Source organism: Monopterus albus, unplaced genomic scaffold (assembly GCF_001952655.1).
Source record: "Monopterus albus unplaced genomic scaffold, M_albus_1.0 scaffold81.1, whole genome shotgun sequence".
NCBI classification, from domain to species: Eukaryota; Metazoa; Chordata; class Actinopteri; order Synbranchiformes; family Synbranchidae; genus Monopterus; species Monopterus albus.
In genome coordinates, this window is record NW_018127961.1 from 875,921 (window position 1) to 888,045 (window position 12,125).

Sequence of the window (12,125 nt, forward strand, 5' to 3'; positions counted from 1 at the left end):
TGTCTTTCATTGCACTTGAGAGTTGATTCTTTGCTCCATGTAAAAGGTAGAAAAACAGCTAGGTTCAAAATAATGTCAACATTAATTTATACTTTTTAGGAGTATAAAATCAAAATGGTTGTGAAATGCATTTCATTATTCACTGTGTTCACTCTACTGACTCCACAACATCTCATTTAATACCATGGCATACAATTTAAATTCTAATAGGTATTTCCAAAAAGACAGTGCCTGTGGACTGGCAGACTGGGGTGGTGGTTCCCATTTTTAAAATTGGGAACTGGAGAATGTGCTCCAATTACTGGGGTATTACACTACTCAGCCTCCCCAGGAAAGCCTACGCCAGGGTGCTGGAAAGAAAGCTCTGACCGATTGTCGAACCTCAGATTCAGAAGCAACAAAGCAGATTCTGTCCAAGTCATGGAACGCTGGACCAGCTCTTTACTCTCATATGGTTTCTGGAGGGATCCTGGGAGTTTGCTCACCCAGCCTATGTTTGTTTTGTGGACTTGGAGAAGGTTTATGATTGGGTGCCCCGTGGGATTTGTGAAGGGTACTTTGGGAGTATGGGGCATCGGAGCCTTTGGTATGAGCCATTCGGTCCTTGTATAACTGGGGTGAGAGTTGTGTCCATATACTTGGCAAGAAGTCAAACACGTTCCCAGTGGGTGTTGGCCTTCACCAGGGCTGTCCCTTGTTACCAATTCTGTTTGCGATCTTCATAGACAGGATCTCAAGATGCAGCCGGGGGGAGGAAAGTGTCTGGTTTGAGGACCTCAGAATTGCATCTCTGCTGTTTCCTGATCAAGTGGTTTTGTTGGCTTCATCAGATCTCAGCATGCACTGGGGCGGTATGCAGCCGAGTGTGAAGCAGTAGGGATGAGATTTAGCACCTCTAAATGTGAAGCCATGGTGCTCTGCCAAAAAAACAGTGAATTTCTCCCTTCGGGTTGGGAGTGAGTTGTTGCCCCAAGTGAAGGAGTTTAAGTATCTGGGGGTCTTGCTCACTGGTGAGAGTAAAATTCCGCATGAGATTGACAGGCGATAGGAGGAGCATCAGCAGTAATGTGGATATTTTACCAGACCATTCTGGTGAAGAAGGAGCTGAGCCAAAAGGCAAAGCTCTCAATTTACCAGTCAATCTACACTCCAACCCTCACCTAAGGTCATGAGTTGTGGGTAGTGACTGAAAGAATAAGATTGTGAATACAAGCAGCCGAAATAAGTGTCCTTTGTAGGGTGGGGGTTGTAGGACTTACTAGAGATATTAGAGATAGGGTAGGGATTTTGGACATCCGGAAGGGACTTTGAGTAGAACTGCTACTCCTTCACATCAAAAGGAGCCAGTTGAGGTAGTTCGGGCATCTTATCAGGATGCCCCCAGGGTGCCTCCTTTTGGAGGTCTTCTGACCATGTCCATCTGGTAGGAGACCCCAGGGCAGACCCAGAACACACTGGAGAGATTATATATCTCATTTGGCCTGGGAATGCCTTGGAATCCTGCCAGAGAAGCTGAAACGCGTTGTTGGAGAGAATGACATCTGGACTACCTTACATAACACGCTGAGGCTGCCAAAGGGACCAGACTCCTGATAAGCGGTAGAAAATGGATGGATGGATGGAATTACTGAATTATTAAAGCCCCAATTTGCTGCATTGTAAGTGTTCAGTGGCACAGAACCAAAAGTTTTTTCTTGAAGCTTTCATGGTCTACAGCAGGGGTGGCCAATTCCAGTCCTTGAGGGCCGCTGTCCTGCTTGTTTTCGAACTATCCCTGCCTGACCTGCAGCTGATTACCTGGCTTAGGTGTGTTCAGCCAGTCAGAAGCTGGAAGATACCATCTTAGATGAAAGTGGAGTGAGGAAAGATAAAGTGAATTGGTATCTTCCAGCTTCTGACTGCCACCCCTGGTCTACAGTCATGACAATGATCCCGAATCACATCATCAATCAAAACAGTGATTTAGACTAAGATAGAAGAGCCAAAAACTAGCAGGGTCTTCAAGCTAAAAGTTGGAACCTTGGTAAACATTTATGCAATATTATCCTATAAAGCATTGTTAAGCATGATTAATTATCATTGTCGGCTTGTTACTAAGCCCTTGTATTCAGTATGAGTGTTTTTGAGTGTTTAATGGGAGTGTTCAATAAAGACTTTGGTGAAGATAAGATCACATTTCATGACCAATAAGCAAAAAAACAGGAAGCTGTAAACAGTCCCATTACTCTTTCTTGCGACTGTACATACTGTATGCGGCTGGATGTCAAAATAAAAGCACAAGATACATCAACATTTACGTTTTGCGTCAATGCCATCAGGTGTGTTTGATTGATGAATCGGTCCAGATCAACAGATCGTTACACCCTTAACAGATACCCATAGCAACATGGCTGACCAGTGCAACCCTGTGTCTCTTTTTAAATATACTGCTGTTGCAGTGCTACAGCACTACTAGGCTTTGTAGTGTGAGAAATAAAGGTCAACAATGACAAAACAAAAAAGTTACAGCAGTAATATCAAACAGCTAATCACAGCTAAATTCAGATCATCTTAAACCTGTCACAAAAAGTTGCAAACTGAAAAAAATAATGATTCTGACCAAACCCTCTACTCTAAATACAACAAATACAGCAATAACAGATATAAAAATAAATAAATAGCCTTTTCAGTATTCTCAGTAATGGCAGCAGAAGAATTCCCTTATTTTAAAGTACCACCAATAAATATACTCCAGAATGCAGCTGCTTGCAGAAAAAGAACTCCTCCTTTTGTCTCTTATGTCCAGCATGACATGTGTATGTGAATTCCTCTCTGCAACTAAAAATAGAACATCTGCTTCCCATAGTTCTCCTGAACCAATGCATGGGGGCTTATAGGCCAAGGCTTTCTTTTACAAATGATCTGTCAGTGTCGCACTATGTGGGACCTTTAGCTGCAGGCAAAGCTTGAGAGTACTGTGCACCCCAATGACCTATGACCGCTTCATAGAAGCCCACTGGAGAACGACAAAGAGTGTGGGTGACCAGCTGTTATTCCAAATCAGCACGATTGTTTCTGTCAACAAGTGGATGCTCAAATTGTGTTTCACAACAATCAATAGATTCATGGCGGACAGAGTACAATTATTTATACACTGCTGCTTTGGGGCAAGCTTGTTTTATTTACTGCTATTTCTGTTCTCTTATGTCCAGTGTTTTATTGTTAAACAATTAATAAACTCATCTGTAGGTCTAACACGGTCCAAAAAGATCAACACAGGCCACAGTTTCTCACCAATGCCAGGTATTCAGATAGGCTTTGTAAAATCCTTCTTGAACAACAAATAATCAAATACAGTATTTTTACAATAATAAAATGTAGAGCATTTTCAAAGCACATTATACTTTTATGAAAACAATTAAATTAAATCATGTCAAGTTCACATGTCCAAAAGTGAAAGAAATGTCTTGCAAAAACTGAAATGAAAATCATACCAACATAGAGGATAAACTGTATGTACAGAAAGGAAGAATCCCTGGAGAGGAGACAGCAGTTGTGACACTCTCCAGAGTGAAAACTAAACTTCAATGGTTGTGAAGTGGACACAAGGATAGTGGAATAAAGAATTACTTGCCATCTATATAATACCAATATGCAATAACAGGCTAACATCCACACATATTATTGACAGCTGTCTTACATCATACGTGGGGAATGACGGCATAAGAGCTCTTTTAATACATCCATGGTCATGACGGACAGCCTTTTATGTTAAAATCTGTGGATCAGTCAGCTGGATGGACCCTACTACTGACTGTACCTTCAGTTACGGTTGTGACTGACTGTCATCGGGTTCAAGGGATGCACTGTCCTGCAGGAAACTATGCACAACTCTTAGAGAGATCTTGGCTGAAAGCTCAGTGAGTGAGTGACAGCTAAGCTAATTAGTGTGAGTTAGGTAATGTTAGCTTACAGTATACAGCTGGGTTAACGGAGGAGGATTAGCTATCTATTCTGGTGGACAGCCAGCACTTCAGGTTTGAAGAGCTGAAGGTAAGACTACAGGATGGATGAATGATGCACCTATTTAGTATCAGCATGCTTCAGTCAGTAATGCCATCGGTGCAAATGTGCTAAAAAGCCCTTACTATGAATATTCATACAGTTCAAGTCAAAATTCCAGCCCTTGAGGAATGTACAGTTATGAAGACAAATTAGCATTTCAAACTATATGAATGAATGTACTGTTTTTAAGAATGTGTGACACATCCATCTAGTGTGGCGATGCTACGACAGTCAGTGAGTAAACACACTTCACCTAGACTGAACTATAAACTTACATCATCAACACCAGAGTAGAGAAGTATAATTGTACCTTAAGTGTTCTGGTTGTGCCATCCTTTTTGCTATGACCTCTATGGTGAGTGCAGATAGTGATGTCCAAGTAAAGTGCAGTCAGTACACCGCTGACATTTCCACACTTCAGTCAAATATGTTTCAGCACATACGCCTTCACTGAGGTCAGGAATTTAAACTGTACAAACACACTTTGAGCCCCGAGTGCCATTTCAGAATATATAGTATATTAATGCAACACTCCACCACAGATCATACAGGTCTCAAACCCAGTTTGTCAAATGTGTTTTCCCTAACAAATCCAATACACCCAGTGAACCTTTTGTTTGAATGGATCTCTCACTGAGTAAGCGTTTATGTGAAAGGGCTACATTTTCAAACATTTTCCACCTTAAATTAAATCCATATTCTCCACAAATGTGTAAATCACCCCATAAAACTCACTAGTGGTGCTGTCGAGCAATGCCTTAATGAGCAGGTGTCCTGTATTCTGCCATACTGTGCATACATGAAACATTTTTGTCGACAGAATATAGAAAAATGAAAATACTTTTTTACAATGATAAATCAGTAGTGTACCTTCAAATAAACTTTGCACTGAGATCCATTTGCTGAGATCATCTCTCTCTCTCTCTCTCTCACACACACACACCAGTTCTTTCCTTTAGCCTGTAATCACTTAACACTAACCAACAATTAACAGTGTAACTGGAATGTCAGTAATTTGTTGCTTTCTAAAGCAAAAGCCCTGAACAATTTGGACAAGTATTGAATTAATAGACTGTTGGACATTTTAAATGACCAGAAACAATCTCTCAGTTTGAACACTAACATATATGAGCCTTGCATTCCTACAGTCTCCTGGTTTTCAAAACAATTCATCACTTAGAGCAGCCATGATTTACCACCTGATAAAGAGTCCAAGTAACGGCCATCTTATCTTATCGTCTAAGTATATTCCTCACTTCAACTATTTCTTTCTAGTTCTCTCTGTTTCTGCCTGCTTCTCGACTCTAGTCATTAATCAACAGTTACATAAACTGCCTTCAAGAAAGTTTCCACCACTGTTACATGAGATTCCCTTAAGTACACAGCAGGATGTTACAGAGCCCTGGTTCAGACAGTTTAGCTAAGCTTTAGCATAGCAGAACTGAACTGTCTTCTCCAGGTTTTTAAACAGATGTGGGCATAAACACATCATTTAGACGTTAGTGTGTATGTGTTGGTTCTGCTGCAGAAGACTATAAGGGGGACAAGTCAATTTTTTTAATAATATAACTACCTTAAGTCAGTTAAGATGTAGTGCAGCTCTGGATTTGTTCCATACACACACACTTCTAACAACTACATTACTCATCTGGACAAGCAGTAAACTCTGGCATACAATACATACTGCACAATATGTACGGAACTCAGTGATATGCATATATGTATATGCCACTCTGCTTTCACCCACCTGCAACCACACAGACACAAGCTGCACGCTTACAAACCGCCACAACTAAACCGCAGTAATGCTGATGATCTATGTGCAGAGGGTAATAATTACTGTACAACAAGTAAATATCAGCAGCATTGGAATTAGGGGAAAAAAAGATAATGGATGATTATGTAATGTTGTGATTTTGTATTGTCTGGTTTTTTATGTTTTCAATTCATCTTAAATTCCTTATGTGGTAGCAAATGATGGTAGCAGAACATTCCTCTCCTACATCTACAATACAAACATTTGGTATGTTTTAGTTCCCAAATGTGGATCATCTCCTGTCATTTGGTGATGATGCCTAGGGCTGTCATACTCATGTACCATATTTAACCTTTAATGTGTTTTTCAAACAACCACATACATTTATTGATTACTGATACTAAGCAAGAGACTCCAGGATACAGTTGATGTTGGGGCAAAACATTGGCGCTTTTAGCTTTATTTTGTAATGTGGGCCAAATTTCCTTGTGGTAAAAACACCTGCAGCCTTGCCAACTGTTATTTATTTAATTGATGTTTGACTATGCTCTATGTAGACCAATATTTTATGCAAAAAGAAGTTGCAAACATTGGTAACTCGAGCTACTGGAAGCTATAGCAAAGTCACATTTCTAGATTTACAGTGACTTGTCAAAGGGAAGCCTTAACTCTGAACCACAGAGGATATGCTATGTCTGCATGAAGAAAAACTGCACCTCCAAAAAGCTGCTACTTCTAGCACATTAAATGAGAAAACTGTGCTTGATGTGCTAATTCCAGCCAAATAAATACAACAAAGCAATAAAGTTATTTATCATTTGGATGCGGAACAATATGTTGTACACAGTATAAATGGTAAATGGACTGTATTTATATAGCGCTTTTCTCACAATGTGTTGCACTGGCCAAAGCGCTTTACAGGAGATCATACACCATTCACGCATTCACACACCGATGACGACAGGCTGCCATGCACCGGCGCTAGTCAAGCCACCGGGAGCAATTCGGGGTTCAGTGTCTTGCTCAGGGACACTTAGGCATGCGAGGAGACCGGGAGTTGAACCGCCAACTTGCTGGTCAGGAGACGACTGCCCTACCTCGTGAGCCACAGCCACCCCAGTGAAACAGTTATGTGAGCTTTAGATGGCGCTTGTGACCCAGGGATAAGTCCACTCCTAGACAATGAAGTTGGAAAAAAGACTGATGTGACCTAGTGTGTGTTCTCCTTAAAAGAAAGCTGGAGAACTAAATGAGCAAATACCATGGTAACCACCTCAATCCACTCAGTCATCCCTCTGTACTAATGCGTATGCGCCTGTTAAGCTTGATTTATGGTTCTGCATTAAATCTACACAGAGCCTACGCTGTAGGCTAGGTAAGTGGCCCATGCTGTTGTGAGCATTTATACTTGTGCGCTGGTGTGTCGGTTACAAAACGCTAGTTGTAGGTGGTGTGTCTGCGCCACAGAGACATGAATGAGGAAATGTGATGCAACCAATCATAGCCATTGTCACAATGTGCAGTTACATTTAGTGCTGGGTATTGAACATTGATACTTTTATGGCATCGATCGAATTACTTCAATAGCACTGAATATTGAAAAATGCTTTTCTACATTATTTGTTGATGTTACTGTTAACAGAACATAAGGTTGTGGTAAATGGGTTTACTTTTTATGTCATGAAACTGCTTTCAGTGCACAAAAATATCAAGGAATTAAAAAAAAAAAACTAATGGTCTGTACCAAAATGTGTAATGTATGAATATTTTTTTGTTAATTATTTTAACGTCTGCTGTTGGCCCGATCCTCACCCTCCACTACGGTGGTCCTGCACACCGGACCAGTGATCACCTGTGCCAATTCCTGCCTTCCTGGACTGCTTCCCATGCTTGCGGCGCTCTCCTGCCAAGAGCCAGCGCACCCAGCTGTTCAGGCTACACCTCTCCTTCAACCCCAGGTTACATCGCTAACAGTCCAGTCAACCCTGTGTTCCCAGCTGCCCCGAGATTGGCTGAAAAGAGCGGCTCTGTCCACTTCTCATTTCTAAAACTCATTAAAATACATTTACCTGGTCAAGCCTGAGTCCAAGTCCAGCATTTCTCTGAGTCCGAACTAGCACAAATATACGGTTCACCGTAACACATTTCTGAAGAGGTCAAGCTATGGCATAGGGGATGAGGCTACATGTTTTCTACACTGTAGGTATGGCATAGATTTAACGCAGAACCTTAAAACTTGTCCAATCCTTAGATCCAACACCCCTATCAGTGTGTGTGTGTGTGTGTGTGTGTGTGTGTGTGTGTGTGTGTGTGTGTGTGTAACTCTCCCTCAGGGTTTTAACCCCAGGTTCATTTTTACATGTAAAGATGGCTTCACACACAGGTTAGGCACCACACATAGGCAAATGCTTCTAAATAACAATACATTTATATATTGCTTTTTGACATAAAATCAATTTGCCATTGTGTCAGCACCAAGATAAAAGGTAATCTACCTTAATCGACCTCTAATAAGGTCCTGAGGTTAGTGCATGTCCAGGAATGTTCCTGTACAGGGACTCGCGGTTTTACCTGACCGGGTCTAACCTACATGCAGCTGGCCTGTGAAGCACCCTGAGGTCGCGAATGATCAGCTCATCAACACTGGATTTCCCCAGAACACAGTACCTGTTTGTTTTGACTGCTTGAGGCCAGTGTGTCTGCTGAATGTGATGTGTTGCTGGTTGGCGAGAGGATTATTCATGTTATTGTCAGTGTTTCATTACTCTGGGACTGTGCATGGTCGTGTGGGGGAAGACGCAGTGACCACCAGGTGGATTTATGGACCTTGGAGCTACTTGAAAGAGGAGTAATGTTTTCATTATTCAGTGGGACTTAATGGTAAGTTAAAAAAAAAAAACCGCGCTGCATGTCTGTTAATGTGTTGTTTCTGTCATGTTAGAGAGAATTGTTCTAAGGCTGGAGAAGTTACTATGTCTGCATTATGCCTGTTAAAATATGCTCTGTTTAGAGTGTTACACATCTCTTTTCATTGGTACATATAACATTGTTTACCCTCTATGGAGGAGAAATTCAAATTAATTAATGCTGTTGTGGTTCGTTGTGCTGTCCACTTTCATTTTCTGGCTCGAACATGACAGGTAGGAACTGAGGCACTTTCATTATTGAAAACGTTGCTATTTGTCAGTGTTTTCTGTTTACGCATTGTCCTGGCTTTCTGACTGGTCTTGTGTCAAAGTGTTCCGCTGTCGAGATGTGTTTTCCTTGTTCAAAACTCTGTTTCAGAGATTATGGTTAGGATTCAGGTTAGAGGAAGCACATCTTGATGGGGAAACAGATTTCGACAACACTGGCAGCAGGAGGCTCTTGGGTTTTATTGTTTGGATATAATTACAGACTATTTGGAGTTATGAAGGATGCAAAACTAATCTAGAGGTACCCAGGATTAAACATTAAAATGGCTGGAAATGAGTATGCCATGGGAAATTTTAGTACATGAAAATAAAAGACTTGAATCACATTGGCCTTTTGTCTCTGAACTCAAAATGGCCTCTTTTCACTCATTTCACAACAGGAAGACACTTCCAAATTATGTACCCTCAGGCTTCCAGGACATGTGGAACTGCACAACATAAACACTGAAGGAAGACTAATATATGCTTTAAACTGTAGTAAACAAAGAATTACAGTACATGTCAAAATTCATATAGCCTTTAGTCTCCTTCTGAGGTCACATCTGTACCTCTGTGAAGGCAAAATACCACAATGAAATATTGAGGTCATAAAGGCAGGAGCAGGAGTATTCACCATTTTGGAGAGATAAATGCAAAACATACCTCCTTAAAGTCTACTCTACATTTGACTAATCTTTATTTAACCTAATACTATTTATTGTAGATGTGCAGCAGTACACACATGATTCAGTTAATTTTCAGTTCACTAAGGAAAAAAAATACAAGTCATAAAACTGCTTATAATTTATTTTGTTTTTATTATCTAGCTAGACAGCTAGTGGCTAGCCCCCTGTGGCAGGACTCTCCTGCCTGCCACTCAAAGGGGCCAGGCCCTTGATTATGTATAACCCTTTGTCTCAATATAATTTAAATAGGTGAGTTATATAAGTGAGCACTCGAGGAACTGCAAGTTTTAACACTTCCAACATTGGCTTCATTTCTCAGCCTCGGTGGTTGCCGTTTGGCTAAGCATGCTCCAGTCCACCATCTAAGACCATTTAAGATTTTTTTTCAAATCGAACATTCACTTGAACAGATTTGGAAAAAATGTTACACAGACAAAACAGCCCTACTGTTAACTACTATTAAAGAGTGCATTTGGTATATATCTGCACCAGACCTAAAGCCCTGTACCAAAACAGTTTGGTGTGAATATGTGTACTATGACACCCCTAATTCACTGATTTAAAAAATACTAACACACTTTCTCAATAAACCAAACAATCAAAAATAAACTAATCTATTCTAATCTTTTACACAGAGACAAGCATTAAATGGACTCAGCAGATATCTGTGACTAAGATACTTCGCCAAATCAGAAAAAATTGGCACGGTATGTAAAATCAAAATTAAAACTGAAAATAGTGATGTGCAAATCACCTATGTCCTGTATAACATTGAAAACAATACAGCTGAACATTACTTGATGTGACATCTGATCAATTTTATTCTTTGTTCAAAATAAACACTCCCTTCAATTCTGATCCCTGCAACACATTCCAATAAAGTTGGGACGGTTGCATTTCAGGGCTAGTAATAAGGTACAACAATGAAATAATGAGGCCTCACGCTTTTTGAGCAAAGATGGGCCGAGGACCGCCAGTTTGCAAACATATGTGTGAGAAAATTATTGAAATGTTTAAAAACAATGTTCCTCAAAGAAAGATAGGAAGGATTTGGACATGTCACCCTCTACGGTGTGGAACATAATTAAAAGATTCAAGGAATCTGGAGGGATTTCTGTGTGTAAAGGGCAAAGGGTACAAGCCTAAGCTGGGTGACTGCTCTCCAATCCCTCAGACGTCCCTGCAACAACAATCGTCACTCTTCTATAAGCGATATAAACCACATAGGCTCAGGATTAATTTGACCTGTGTCAGGCATTACAATACATAGTTACATCCATAAACGCTGCTTAAAACTGTACTGTGCCCAAAGGAAGCCCTATGTCAACAGTGTCCAGAGGCGCAGTCGACTGCTCTGGGCTCAGAGGCATCTGGGATGGACCATCACACAGTGGAAACGTGTACTGTGGTCATACCAATCAGTTCAGTTGTTTTTTAGAGGGAATGGACGCCATGTGCTCCAGACCAAAGATGAAAAGGACCATCCAGACTGTTACCAGGAACAAGTCCAAAAGCCAGGCTCTGTCATGGTCTGGGGTTGTGTCAGTGCCCTTACACTTCTATGATGGCCCCTTTAATGCTGAAAAATACTTTGAGACTTTGGAGCAACATATGCTGCCCCCAAGACGACATCTTTTCTAGGGACACCCATACATATTTCAACAAGACAATGTAAAGCTTCATACTGCCACATTACCAAGGCCTGGCTGTGGGGGAAAAGGGTCTGAGTGCTGGACTGGCCTGCCTGCAGTCCCAACCTGTCCCCAGTAGATAATGTGTGGTGCGTTTTGAAATGCTGATTGTGTCAACAAAGACGCAGGACTGTTGTTCACCTTAAGACTTGTTTGCAGGAAGAATGGGACAAAATGACACCTGACACATTTCATCACTTGGTGTCCTCAGTCCCTAAATGCCTTTTGTTGTAAAAAGGAACGGCAACATCACACAGTGGTAAACGCTTTACTGTCCCAACTTTTTTTGGAATGTGTTGCAGGGATCAGAATTGAAAGGAGTGTTTATTTTGAACAAAGAATAAAATTGATGAGGTATCACATCAAATAATGTTCAGCTGTATTGTTTCAATGTGATACAGGACACAGATGATTTACACATCTCTAATTCCAGTTTTAACGTTGATTTTACATACTGTCCCATACTGACTTAAGCTTGTACTTCAGATACAGTGACAAAGACCTGTTACGTGCTCTGAGCTGGGCTCCACTTCATTAAGCTGGAGGAGTAGGGGACTGCTGAGGAGGGAATGAGAGGAAAAGTCTCACAGCAATAAGTTCTAGAGAAGTGGAACAACAGAGAGGAAGAGAGAACAAGAAACATGGAGACTGAAGAGATCCAAACCACTTCTTGGTATCCACACTTCCCTTTCTCTCTAGTCTATTTGTGCTAAATGTGGCCTGGCATGCTTTTGTTTGAAACACAGAGAGGTGGGGGTGTGTGAGAGAGATGGGG

At 41.0% G+C, this 12,125-nt stretch overlaps 1 protein-coding gene across 2 annotated transcripts in view; it reads right to left on the reverse strand.

The window, feature by feature from the left end:
* Nucleotides 1-12,125, reverse strand: part of ncalda (neurocalcin delta a) — a 97,099-nt gene that overhangs the window by 43,111 nt on the left and 41,863 nt on the right. The gene's annotated exons all lie outside the window — the stretch shown is intronic.